The sequence below is a fragment of the Procambarus clarkii genome, chromosome 27 (genome assembly GCF_040958095.1).
Source record: "Procambarus clarkii isolate CNS0578487 chromosome 27, FALCON_Pclarkii_2.0, whole genome shotgun sequence".
Classification (NCBI taxonomy): domain Eukaryota; kingdom Metazoa; phylum Arthropoda; class Malacostraca; order Decapoda; family Cambaridae; genus Procambarus; species Procambarus clarkii.
The window spans coordinates 782,771-797,500 of NC_091176.1; the positions used below are offsets into that span (position 1 = coordinate 782,771).

Sequence of the window (14,730 nt, forward strand, 5' to 3'; positions counted from 1 at the left end):
AAAGGGATAGAGTAGCTTAGGCTATTTCAACCCCCCTCTAATTCAAGTCCCTCAAGGGGCGCACAAATACTGTGACTACAAATAGACAAATAACATTACAAGAATCCAAACAAGAATTGTGAACCCTATACTCACAGGATGAATATAGGGTACACAATAAACTACCACTCACATCATGGGTATGGGTTGCACAAGAAACTATCGCGCAGAGGATGAATATGGAGAGCAAAGTAAACAAAGATTCACACGATGAGAAAGGGTTGCGCAATGTCCTATGACTCACAGAATGAGTATTAGCTGCACAATAAACTACAGGTCACAGGATAAGTATGGGTTGCACAATAAATTACAGGTCACAGGATGGGTATGGGCTGCACAAACTACCGGTAACAGGATGAGTATGGGATGCACAATAAATTACGGGCCACAGGATGAGTATGGGTTGCACAAACTACTGGTAACAAGATGAGTATGGGATGCACAATAAATTACCGCACAGAGGATGAGTATAGGGTGCACAAACTGGTTGGGTAAATGGAAATGGTTGGGTACATTTCCTTTCACCTAATGCGACTATTCATGTGTCCGGACTTTCAATTCAGTTATATTTATGCCAAAGTATTAACATGCAGCTTATATTTATGTCTTTATGATGACATAGAAAACTTCGTTTATTACAATATCTAGATTAAATTAACATTGATCTTCGGAAGGTCATAGTTCCCATATCGGTAAGGAGAGCGTCGGCCATGAAGCCTTGTTTAAAGTATGAATATTTTTCCTCTCTAATAAGGTATAATCTCTGTGATGGATTCACAAAAACTATTTTATATCTGCCTTTCTGATAACATATACAAATATAATCTTTATTTGTGAATATTTGTTAATTAAGCAATATATCAGAGGGCGTGTAGGGTTCGGTGTTCAATGAACGAAAAGGACTGGATCACTGTGTACAGGAGGCTGATATGGCAGCAAACACTCTCCTGGCGACCATATTTCTTGGATAAGTCGCTCCACACAATTGTCGCTTGGACCGTCGACTTCCTATGGCGTCACCTCTCACATATTTACGTCTCATTTCGTTATGAAATTAGATTATTTCAGAGAAAAAATAGGTTTGATCATGTTCTACGTGTAGCACCAACATTATAGTAAGTAAATATACCATATTTCTTCATTACTTACGTAATGCTAATACGTTTTGGGTAGTTTTGGCCTGTTTTGGGCGATTGGGGTAATTCTATGGACCGGTTGTCAACTACCATTTTAAGCTGTCATTGCAATCAATCATAGCTACCTATGTGCTTTAATATACTGTACCTATAATTTTCTCTCATCTTCTTTTTTTTTCATTCCATGTAATCTGTTATCATTTTTTTGTCTATAAATTTTGCAAGTATTTACCTCCTTAAAATTTTCTTAGATTAAGGACCTGCCCGAAACGCTGCGCGTGCTAGTGGCTTTACAAGACTGTAATTACCATATTTGTATCCTCACATTCCTTATGTACATTCTTGTATATGCATAAATAAAATAAAATAAAAATAAAATAGAGTGAGTGTATATTATGGGTGTTGAGGGGTGCCCAAGGAGGCGCAAACTGGCCTAGAAGGCGCAGGTGGTGCCCAAGGAGGCGCAAACTGGCCTAGAAGGCGCAGGTGGCGGGCAGGGCGGCGAGTGTGTGTGTGAGTGTGCAGACCACAACAGTGTCAGCTGTCAGGCGCCACGGACCACCTGTCAGGTAGGTGGTACTGGTCCTGGGCCCACCACACCGCCACGGACCACCTGTCAGGTAGGTGGTACTGGTCCTGGGCTCACCACGCCGCCACGGACCACCTGTCAGGTAGGTGGTACTGGTCCTGGGCTCACCACACCGCCACGGACCACCTGTCAGGCTGATGATACTGGCCCTCGGCCCACCATGCTAGACGGATTTGGGTACTTTTGGGCCGATTTGGGTAATTCTATGGACCCCACTGTCACGGTCGCTACTACCTGCTCACCAGGCACTCGTGACCATGTAGCAAATGTTCAGGAAGTACACAGTTCATGAATTGCAGAATAAGATTAGATATTCAATCAAAACTAGTGACATCAAATCAGCTTATAGAGTGGGTATCAAATCACCTGGTTTAAATAACAAGAGAATTCGAGGTAAACTAGGTAGCTGCTCCGGCAAGTCAGACCTTATCAAATCTGCAGTCTCTAGTAAATCCACTGTTTTCTGATCAAAAAGACACCAACAACATTATTAAGTAGTAGAACAAGTAAATAATTTCTGCAGAACATGTTAATGAAGCGGTTATAACTTGAGTACTTAACAAATGCATAACAGACATGTATAACTCTTAGTACACTAAATCAACTTGAGTGAACACCCATAATAACATTAATACGGGTCCGTCTAATTACCACAAGCTACCACAAGCTACACAAAGCTTCCTGGCAATACTAGTAATGAATAAATATGATAGGTTAGGCTGACCTAACCAAACCAAACCAAACCAAACCAAACCAAACCAAACCAAACCAAACCAAACCAAACCTAACCTAACCTAACCTAACCTAACCTAACCTAACCTAACCAAACCTAACCAACACTTGGATCGTCGACTTGATTTGGCGTCACCAGCTCTTTTTTTTCGTCTAATTTCTTTATAAAAAAATACTTTTTCAGATTAAAATTGTTTTTTCGTGTTGTACATTCATCACCAACATTATAATGAGTAAATATATCACATTTATTCATTATTAACGTATTGCCAGGAAGCTTTGTGAAGCTTGTGGTAGCTTGTGGTAATTAGACGGACCGATTAATACAGTATGCTTATAGCCGAGAACTAATTAAATTAAAATTTGTACAGTCTCCGTGGTGTAGTGGTAAGACACTCGCCTGGCGTTCCGCGAGCGCTATGTCATGGGTTCGTATCCTGGCCAGGGAGGATTTACTGGGCGCAATTCCTTAACTGTAGCCTCTGTTTAACGCAACAGTAAAATGTGTACTTGGATGAAAAAACGATTCTTCGCGGCAGGGGATCGTATTCCAGGGACCTGCCTGAAACGCTACGTGTACTAGTGGCTGTATAAGAATGTAACAACTCTTGTATATCTCTCTCTCTCTCTCAAAAAAAAAAAAAAAAAAAATCTGCAGAACACCGAATAGCTTATTGTCTAGGAGTAAAAGTAAGGCAAATGTATAACATATTTTCCATGGACAAGCGGGGCATTTAGAGTAAAATATAATGTATAAACACGTAACATTTAATAAAGACCCTGGCCAAGAGACCCGAAAAGACATAATGTTAAATTTATAATGAATTAATATGCAAATTAACCAGTACATGCAGAATATGCATAGAGACTGGGAAGTACCAGAATTAAAATGGAGGACACAAAGTTAACCCAGGCCTTGAGGCCGTGCTGCCAAGGAATAAAGATATAAGAATTTCCGGACTAAAGGTAGGGCTGACTATTACCTAGAATGCATGTAAAGTGTATGGCAATATTAACATTATTTCTACAAGTCAGAGTAAGTAGCTGAGGACAGCGGAACACTTAGGGGCCGGCGCTGCACCCCCACTCCGCAAGGCCAGCAGGCCGGACCCCCCCCCAAAGGGCGAGTGTCCGCTGGCCGTGGGAGGAGCGTCAGATTGGAGGGGCGATGACATCTCGCCTGACGTAGGGGGGACTGTGCCACCAGGAAGGGCGTTGCTGCGAGTTCTTTGTCGCAGGGCATCGTGGAGCTTGCCTTGTCTGCGTCCACATCCGTGCCCATACACCCGTTACCTCTGCCATTAAAAAAAAACAGTCAGGATTTCCTGAACTGAAAAAAGGTACAGAGTCGGGCATACGTGGCTGATGCTGCTAGGTAAGCAGCATCCGGGAAGTGACCAATGGAGCACCTTCTGGTGCATGGATAGGCAAGTCGAGCGACGTGGTGTCCATGTGAAGTGGGCGTACTACCGCGTGAGCGCCATACGTGCTGTGCACCGCCACGCTGGGTCAACCTCGTGGCTGTCGTCGTCACTGTAGCCTACCCTCCTAGAGGCTAGCCCATCAAGGCTGGCCCCAGGGCGGGTGAGTAGGTCCTGCAGGCTCCCACCCTTGCAGTCTGTCGAAAGTGTTCCTAGGGCGCCATCCAATGTTCGCCGTCCATCAGGTGTTCCCCGGTGATCTGTAGTCGTTCTGGAAATATTAAGGCAGTAAGGGTTGGCAGGGGTGGGCATGTGGCATAACTAGGACAGTGTGGAGAAGCAGGGGGCACCTCCACTCCGCGGACCAAGGAAGCAGGCGTAATTTCCATAGCGTTAGGATGTCCCAGGAACACAGTAAAGATAGACTGGAACCACGGTACGGACGACTGGTCCACGTGTCGTTGCGGGCAGAGCGGTGCGGTGTGTTACGTGCGAAGCGGTGCGTGGCGAGAGCAGGAGAGAGCGCATGACCTCTCTTCCCCTCTTTATATAGGCTTCCTTGCGCTGCTCGCACAGCGCCTGCAGATCGCACTGTGCAAGTGTCTTTCCTGCCATGAGAAAATCCTCCGGTTTCCTGTGTAATACAGCTGTCATTTATGTGAATGAATGTCTGACCAGTTTCAGACAAAATCTCTTGTTTAAACTGTGTGGTTTCTGCAAAAATTCCCCTGTAATTAAGCATTGTTTTCTGCGAGATGGTACAATTATAGCTAGGAGGACTGACACTGGAAAAACCTATTTAATAACCACTGAAGCTCACCTCAATTCTTTCCTGAATGACTGTTGGATAGCTGGTGAATTATCAGAATTCAAATTATAATCTCATTTAACTACCAGTCTGTACTTTAGCTCTGCCGTTCCTTTCAAAAGGTTTTAACTTTATTTAAAAAAAAAAAAATTGTCATTTTTTTTATTGTCTTTTTTTCTTTTTTACTCCCTTGTTCCATAGTACACTGGCTCTGCCTGTGTCCTCTAGTATAAACTTTATCATCCAGTGTACCTGAGTGTATCTCTATTTAATCTACCTCATTTTGTTTTAATGTAACTTTAGTATTCAGCTATAGTGTACTTATAATATTATAATAAGTAAGCTATTTGTTTTACAGATTTCATAATTGCTTTTTGACTTTTATTGGTCATTATTGTTTTAATTATTCTAGTTCATTTTTACTTTCCTAAGTTCCCATTAAGTTTTTATTACTTAAATTACCATTAAGTTTATATTACTCTAGAATTTTTATTCTACTTTTCTATGTGACCCAGGTTACCTAGCCTCACCACCATTGCTCCATTGTGCTCTTGGCTTTGCCTGTGCAATTTTGATCATTAGTGCAAATTATTACCTTCATTGTACCTGAAAGTACCTTTAAGCAACCTACCTCATCTTTGTGTATAGTTTTATATATTAATTTTTTCATAGCTAGGTTTTTTATAATTGTCTTTTTTGGCTTTTCTAATAATAATAATTTATTTAGGAAAAATACATACTTAGTTGCAGAGTTAGAGTACAAACATTCTGTTTGATTTAAAAATAGAGGTAGTACGTACAATACCTAAAGCCACTAGTACGCATAGCGTTTCGGGCAAGGTGAGGTGGGGAAAAAAAACACTTAAACTAAAACTTAATAGTAATTGAGCTTAAAGTATAAATTGCATTAAAAGAAAAAAATAATAAAAGATAAAAAAGGGGGGAACATGGTAGAAAATACCCAATATACAAGGTGGTCAACAAACGGCATTTTTTTTTTTAAATAGTAAGACATGGGTTGACATTTAGAAGTAAGGTAGGTTAAATGTAGTTAGTTAGTACTTAGTTTTCATCTTAAATTGGTTGAGAGAGGTACAATCTTTGACATGATTGGGAAGGTCATTCCACATTCTGGGTCCCTTGATTTGTAGAGCATTCCTAGTTTGATTAAGTCTTACTCTTGGAATACCAAATAGGTATTTGTTTCTGGTGTGGTGCCCATGAGTTCTGTTACAACCTTCTAGGAAGCATTGAAGGTCAGGATTGACATTACAATTCAGAGTTGTAAATATATAGAGTACACAAGAGAGGATGTGCAGTGACTTAATATCTAACATATTCAGAGATTTGAGTAAGGGTACCCAGTGCTGTCTGGGGCCAGAGTTCGATATTGTCCTAATAGCAGGTTTGTGTTGGGTAATTAGAGGACGTAAATGATTTTGGGTAGTAGAACCCCAAGCACAAATACCATAGTTGAGATAAGGATAGATGAGAGAGTAATAGAGCTTCACCAGGGCAGGGTGAGGAACATAATATCTGATCTTAGAAAGAATGCCAACAGTTTTAGAAACTTTTTTTGCTATATTTAGAATGTGTCCCTGGAAATTCAGCTTGTTATCGATGAGGACACCAAGGAATTTACCATCAACTTTACGACTGATTTGTATATTGTTTATTCTTAAATTAATTTCATTTGAGGATTTATTACCAAACAAAATATAGAAAGTTTTGTCAATGTTAAGGGTGAATTTGTTAGCAGTTAGCCAAAGATGGACTTTATTTAGTTCAGTATTCACAGTGACATTTAGAGCAAGAGGGTCAGGACTGGAGAAAATGAAAGTTGCATCATCAGCAAATAAGATTGGTTTGAGGTGTTGAGAGGCATTTGGAAGGTCAATAATGTTGATGAGAAAGAGGAGAGGGCTAAGTATGCTGCCCTGTGGAACACCGATGTTTATAGGTAGTGTCGGAGAAATGGATTTATTCACAGAAACATACTGGAGCCTGTCAGTAAGATAGGACTGAAGGTATTGCAGGGAGTGACCTCTGGCTCCATAATGATGTAATTTAAGAAGAAGGTTTTGGTGGTTGATAGTGTCAAAAGCCTTGCGTAGGTCCACAAATATCCCAACAGGGAACTCATTTATATCAAGAGTTGCATGTATCAAGTTAATCATACTAATAAGTGCATTGTTAGTGCTTTTTTGGGGGTCTGAAGCCATATTGACAAGAGCTTAGTATATTGTGTTTGGCTAGATAAGAGTAAAGCTGTTTGTAGATTAGTTTTCAAATATTATTGACAAGTTTGGCAGAATTGATATAGGTCTGAAGTTGTTGGCATCAGTAAGATCACCACATTTATGGACTGGGGTTACTCTCGCTTTTTTTTAGAATATCTGGAAAAGTTTGGAGTTCAAGTGACTTCTTGTAGAGCAATGCAATGGCAAGGGCTAAAGATCTGGAGGCTTTTTTGTAGATTAGAGTTGGTATCTCCGCAAGGGCACTAGACTTGGTCTTAAGGGAAAAGATTACCTCATTTGCATCAGTGGAATTAGCGGGCGTTAGATACGGAGACTGCAGGTAGTTACCTGTAAGATTGTCCTGAACATTAGTACTGGAAGATGAAATATCATTAGCAAGGGATGACCCAATGGATGAGAAGAACCTATTGAATTCAATAGCAGTATCAGAGGCTGAAAGCAGACCATCGTTATTGTACAGGATTATTGGTTTGTTATTTAAAATCTTTTTGATCCCAATATTTGTGAAATTGTGCTCCATGTTTTCTTGGTGTTGCCCTTTGTTTGAGTAAATTTATCTTCATAGTATTTAATTTTGGCTCTTTTAATTATTTTATATAGTAATGATGAGTAATTCTTTGAAAGTTCTTTGGAGACGATACCTAACCTATACTACTTCTCAAGGTCATGTTTTTCATTAATAGATTTAAGTATCCCCTTTGTAAGCCAAGGATTGTTTAGCCTTTTAGTTGTGACTTGTTTCATTAGCATAGGACAGTGGGTGTTATAAAGGCTGAGAGTTTTTTGAAGAAATGATTGCACTGCTACTTTGATGTTCCCTATGGTACCTAATTCAGGCTCGTCGTATAATTCGAACTCGTCTAATTCGATTCGGACTAATTCAGTACCTAATTCTGTAAAACAGCTCTCTTATGCAAACTATTATAGACGCAGACCTTAACCTCTTATCTAGTATCTATGAGAATCATCACTTTAATGATCAAAATTGCAAGTATTATACAGCACATGATGTAAACAATGTTTTAGCATGTAATCACAATGTTTCCGTAATTAACTTGAATGTAAGATCTCTAAACAAGCACTTTGATGATGTTAATGCCCTGATTCAAACAGTTGACAACAAATTCTCTTTTATTGTGTTTACTGAAACGTGGTTAAAAGAGGACACTACTCAACTCTTCAACATTCCTAACTACTCAGCTATTCACAACTGTCGTCCTATACAAAGAGGTGGTGGTACTTCTCTTTACTACCACCATGAACTGACTTGCTTAAAAGTAATTAAATCTAGAGACCCTTATGGAGAGTATATATTTGCCTGTTTCAGAGTCAAGGGTAGCGATGCTGTCCTGTCTGTGGGAGCAGTCTACCGGATTCCTAACACTGATGTGACTGAATTTAACTCGAACGTTAGAAATCTAATACAGTGGTACCTCGGAATACGATTGTCCCTGTATACGAGTTTTTCAGAATATGAGCGGGATTTGCTCAGAAAATTTGCCTCAGAAGGCGAGGGTTGCCTCGGAAGACGAGGGTGTTGGTACGCGTACAGGCCGACTAGCGCGTGGTAGCACGGCGATCACACCTCAGTTTACCTGTGCCTCGCGCCCAGTGACTATCCTGCCTGAATTCTTCACATGGATTTACAGTTTTTTGTCAGGTTTTTGGTCATTTGAGCATAAAAGCTGTTGTTATATATCTCGCCATGGGTCTCAAGAAAGCCAGTGGTAAGGTTCAACCTAAGAAAATAGCTGTGAGTAGATTCAGTAGAGGATGTCCCTTCTTCATTAAGAAAATGTGTGAAGTATGGGAAGAACTGCCAAGTTTTGTTGAAAAAACTCACCCAGTTACAGCTGTAGCAGGCCGTTGCATTGACCTTTTAAATGACAATGTGGTGTCTTAATACAGATAAGTGTTAAAATGTAGGGGAAAAACAAGTGTCTTTAGACAGATTCTTAGTAAGACAAGCAAGTCCTAGTGGTATGCAGGCAAAACGTGCCAGGGAGTGCACCCCAGAGAGGTCCTCACTGCCTGATGTTATAATGGAAGGGGACTCCCCTTCCAAACAGTAACACCTCTCCTCCTCCCCCCCTCCTCACCATCTTCCATACGCCAACAGCATTCATCAGCAAGCAACTTGAATATAGTTTTGTAGGTATATTTAGATAAATTGGGTATAAAATTTAGTTTGAAGTGAGGTTTTGGGTAGTCAGGAACGGATTAATTCATTTCCCATTATTTCTTATGGGGAAATTAGCTTCGGATTACGAGTTTTTGGAATACGAGCTGTCTCCAGGAACGAATTAAACTCCTAAACTGAGGTACCACTGTACTAGAGAACAGACTGAACAAAAACCACTTAATTATTTCTGGGGACTTTAACGTTGACCTCTGCGAGCCTGATAACCCTCCTGCTGCTAGTTTCCTCAACTGTATGAATTCCTGCTTCCTCATACCCTTAATCACTAGACCTACTAGAATCACTGATAGTACTACCACAGCTCTTGATCACATCTGGACCAACATAACCTCTCCGCTTACTTCAGGGATAATCATCGATAGCACTACAGACCATTACCCCACATTTCTCCTAACTAGCATTAACAAACCACCTCTAGAGACAAGGGAGATAAGCTTTAGGCTGCACAATGAAACTGCTATAGGCAATTTTATAGCTGCTGCTGCTAATGTCAACTGGGAGTCCGAATTAGGTAACATAGGAGACATCAACCTAGCAGTGCAATCTTTTCTTCAAAAAACTCTCAGCCTTTATAACACCCACTGTCCTATGCTAACGAAACAAGTCACAACTAAAAGGCTAAACAATCTTTGGCTTACATAGGGAATACTTAAATCCATTAATAAAAAAAATGACCTTGAGAAGAAGTATAGGTTAGGAATCGTCCCTCAAAGAATTTTCAAAGAAACACTCATCATTGCTATCTAAAATAATTAGAAGAGCCAAAATTAAATACTATGAAGATAAATTTACCCACACAAAGGGCAACATCAAGAAAACATGGAGCATAATTTCACAAATATTGGGACCAAAGAAGATTTTAAATAAAAATCAATACTGTCAAATAACGATGGTCTTCTTTCAGCCTCTGATACTACTTTTGAGTTCAACAGGTATTTCTCTTCCATTGGGTCATCCCTTGCAAATGATATTCCATCTTCCAGTACTAATATTCAGGACTATCTTACAGGTAACTATCCACAGTCTCTGTACCTAATGCCTACTAATTCCACTGATGTTACTGACATAATCCTTTCCCTTATTTATATATATATATATATATATATATATATTGTGACGGTAACGCGTTGGTGTTCGGCTGTTTAAGGCTAGGGGTATGGCCTCGTCACATAGTTATAAAAAAAAATAGAAAACTGGAACTTCGTCTGTGGTAAGGTAAGGAGAAGACACACAAAACACAAGTAAACTTTAACAATGAAATTTTAATTACGTTAAATAAATCAAAACATGAAAAAATGGACAAACAAATTTGTATAATAAAATCAATCAATCAAAATAATAAGAATAATTAAATGACACAATGAAAAGTTACGTTAAGATAAAATAACAAGAAGTGCAACACAAAATTAAAGGGAGGTGCTGGAATATTGGCTTTAAGCTACCACCTCTCTCAGTACACGCTAACGTCTAGCCGGGAGGAGTGATAACTGCGAAAGCACTAAATATTCTGAGGTCTGAGGTCGTGGCGACCCCAGACATCAAGTAGTATGGGGGGGGGGTGGAGTGCAGTTGCAGCCCGGCCGGCGACCAATCAGCGGAGCCGGTAGCGATCAACAGGTAGTTTGGCGGTTTGAGTCTGAACAGGTGTCCCCGGCTGCAACGTTTTGCGCTCTGGCAAACCTTGCTGGTGTTGTTGTCGTTGTTGGACATTTCTTCCATAGTAGTTTTATATAATTTCAACGACGTAATTGTGGAGGGAAGAGCAGGCTCAATCTCTTGAAGGAGATTATCGTCACAATATATATACATATACATATACACACACATATATACATATACACACACATACATATACATATACACACACATACATATACATATACACACACATACATATACATATACACACACATACATATACATATACACACACATACATATACATATACACACACATACATATACATATACACACACATACATATACATACACACACACACACACACACACACACACTGATACTGTGTGTTAAGTGATGTAATACAGCTGCAGACACCAGACATTGTTGCACTCACGGAGACAAAACTTGAAGATGTAATTTTAAATGAGGTCATATTCCCAAGGGGCTACTCAATTTGGAGACGGGACAGAAAAATTAGGAAAGGCGGTGGCGTTGCTGTGCTGGTAAAAGAACACCTAAAGGTGAAGGAAATAATGACTGCCAATCCACAAGAAGTTGACATAATAGCACTAGAGATCTGCTATGAGGATGATAAACTAATGATGATAAATGCATATAGTCCACCGCCAAGCAGCACATGGTCAAAGGAGGAGCTAGATAGTAAACGTGAAGGTCTTATAACAATAATGAGAGAGATTATAGCGAGAGCGGATAACGATAGATCACGACTGTTGATAGTCGGTGACTTCAACTTGAAATCCATAGACTGGGAAGCATATGAAGCTAAAACAGAAGATTTTTGGACCTGTAAATTTGTAGACCTCATCTTGGAAACATTCTTGTATCAACATGTTAAGCAAGCTACGAGGATGAGGGAAGGGGACGTTCCCTCCATGCTAGATTTGATATTTACCAGGAAGGAGGAAGAGGTATTTGACATTCAGTACCTTCCTCCCTTGGGTAAAAGTGACCATGTCTTTTTGGGAATAAAGTATGCAATGCGTTATAAGCTGGAAGAAAATAAGGAGGTTGAAGCAGTTGAAAAACCAGACTTCAGTAGAGGACATTATGGTGACCTTAGAAATTTTTTTAGTGAGTATAATTGGACAGACTTGATGCTAGGCAAGGAAGTGAATGAGATGTATGGCAAGTTTTGTGAAATATATGATAAAGGCACAAAAAAATTTATACCAAAACAGAGATGCAGAACTAGGAAACAGGATTGGTTCAATAGAAATTGCGAGAGGGCTAGAGACCGAAAGACACAAAAATGGAATCAATACAGGAAGAGGCCGAACCCCCAAACATACCAGCGATACAAAGATGCGAGAAACAACTACACGGCAGTGAGGAGAGAGGCAGAAAGAAATTTTGAAAAAGGGATTGCGGACAAATGTAAAACAGAACCAGGTCTATTCTATAAATTCATAAACAACAAATTGCAGGTAAAGGATAATATTCAGAGGTTGAAAATGGGAAATAGATTCACGGAAGATGAAAAGGAAATGTGTGAAACACTAAACGAAAAGTTCCAAAGTGTGTTTGTACAAAATGAAATCTTTAGGGAACCAGATACAATAGGAATTCCAGAGAACAACATAGAACACATAGAGGTGTCTAGAGACGAAGTGGAAAAAATGCTCAAGGAGCTCGGTAAGAACAAAGCAGCTGGCCCAGATGGCGTTTCACCATGGGTTCTGAGAGAATGTGCATTTGAGCTCAGCATTCCACTTCACCTGATCTTTCAGGCATCCCTGTGTACAGGAATCGTAGCAGACGGGTGGAAACAGGCTAACATAGTTCCAATCTACAAAAGTGGCAGCAGGGAAGACCCCCTCAATTATAGACCTGTATCATTGACAAGTGTAATAGTGAAAGTATTGGAAAAACTAATCAAAACTAAATGGGTAGAACACCTAGAGAGAAATGATATAATATCAGACAGACAGTATGGTTTTCGATCTGGAAGATCCTGTGTATCGAATTTACTCAGTTTCTATGATCGAGCCACAGAGATATTACAGGAAAGAGATGGTTGGATTGACTGCATCTATCTGGACCTAAAAAAGGCTTTCGACAGAGTTCCACATAAGAGGTTGTTCTGGAAACTGGAAAATATTGGAGGGGTGACAGGTAAGCTTCTATCATGGATGAAAAATTTTCTGACTGATAGAAAAATGAGGGCAGTAATCAGAGGCAATGTATCAGAATGGAGAAATGTCACAAGTGGAGTACCACAGGGTTCAGTTCTTGCACCAGTGATGTTTATTGTGTACATAAATGATCTACCAGTTGGTATACAGAATTATATGAACATGTTTGCTGATGATGCTAAGATAATAGGAAGGATAAGAAATTTAGATGACTGTCATGCCCTTCAAGAAGACCTGGACAAAATAAGTATATGGAGCACCACTTGGCAAATGGAATTTAATGTTAATAAATGTCATGTTATGGAATGTGGAATAGGAGAACATAGACCCCACACAACCTATATATTATGTGAGAAATCTTTAAAGAATTCTGATAAAGAAAGAGATCTAGGAGTGGTTCTAGATAGAAAACTATCACCTGAGGACCACATAAAGAATATTGTGCAAGGAGCCTATGCTATGCTTTCTAACTTCAGAATTGCATTTAAATACATGGATGGCGATATACTAAAGAAATTGTTCATGACTTTTGTTAGGCCAAAGCTAGAATATGCAGCTGTTGTGTGGTGCCCATATCTTAAGAAGCACATCAACAAACTGGAAAAGGTGCAAAGACATGCTACTAAGTGGCTCCCAGAACTGAAGGGCAAGAGCTACGAGGAGAGGTTAGAAGCATTAAATATGCCAAAACTAGAAGACAGAAGAAAAAGAGGTGATATGATCACTACATACAAAATAGTTACAGGAATTGATAAAATCGACAGGGAAGACTTCCTGAGACCTGGAATTTCAAGAACAAGAGGTCATAGATTTAAACTAGCTAAACACAGATGCCGAAGAAATATAAGAAAATTCACCTTCGCAAATAGAGTGGTAGACGGTTGGAACAAGTTAAGTGAGAAGGTGGTGGAGGCCAAGACCGTCAGTAGTTTCAAAGCGTTATATGACAAAGAGTGCTGGGAAGACGGGACACCACGAGCGTAGCTCTCATCCTGTAACTACACTTAGGTAATTACTTAGGTAATTACACACTCTTTGCTCTCATCCTGTAACTACACTTAGGTAATTACACTTAGGTAATTACACACACACACACACACACACACACACACACACACACACAAGAATATATATAAATACCCACTTCAAGACTCCGTACCAATATAGAAGCATCAAGAGGAAGTATAGGCCAATAGGCCCTTTGCAGTTACTTCCATTCTTCCCTTTCACTTACCCAATTTATACCCATTGAACCGTGTTCTGTCTTGTGTTGGTCAAAAGTTTGTTCACCTCATCCAAAACTGTTTCAACATATCACCTCACCCAAATGCGAGTATATAAGACATGCTGTTTAGCGCTGGAATTAGTAAAACTTTGTTAGGTGTTTTCAGGTTACAGTTGTGTGTGTGTAAACTAAAGTCTTTGAAAATGTAATACGTTATTACAAAACGCGTTCAAGCGTCGCGTCAAACTAGAAATAAAAATGAATTTTGGAGAATTGATTTTTCAATTACCATCGACAGTAAAAAGAAACATAAGAAATATTGAGAAAATTTGTGTTAGAATTATTAATCTTACTTTTTCGATCATATTTAACAACATATATACAAGAAGGTACATTGGAATTGTGAGGATATATAACATATTAATTACATTCTTGTAAGGCCACCAATACGTGCAGTGTTCCGGGCAGGTACTTGATCTAAGAA

At 39.6% G+C, this 14,730-nt stretch overlaps 1 protein-coding gene across 11 annotated transcripts in view; it reads left to right on the forward strand.

Moving 5' to 3' along the window:
• Nucleotides 1-1,603: 1,603 nt before the first annotated feature.
• Nucleotides 1,604-14,730, forward strand: part of LOC123762802 (synergin gamma) — a 156,460-nt gene continuing 143,333 nt past the window's right edge. For 4 of the 11 annotated variants that reach the window (XM_069332217.1, XM_069332212.1, XM_069332218.1 and 1 more), the window contains exon 1: nt 1,604-1,744. The gene's annotated coding sequence lies outside the window, so the exon portion shown is untranslated. Of the gene's footprint in view, nt 1,898-14,730 lie in introns of all 11 variants that reach the window. The other 7 variants (XM_069332215.1, XM_069332220.1, XM_069332216.1 and 4 more) reach the window with 6 other exon arrangements.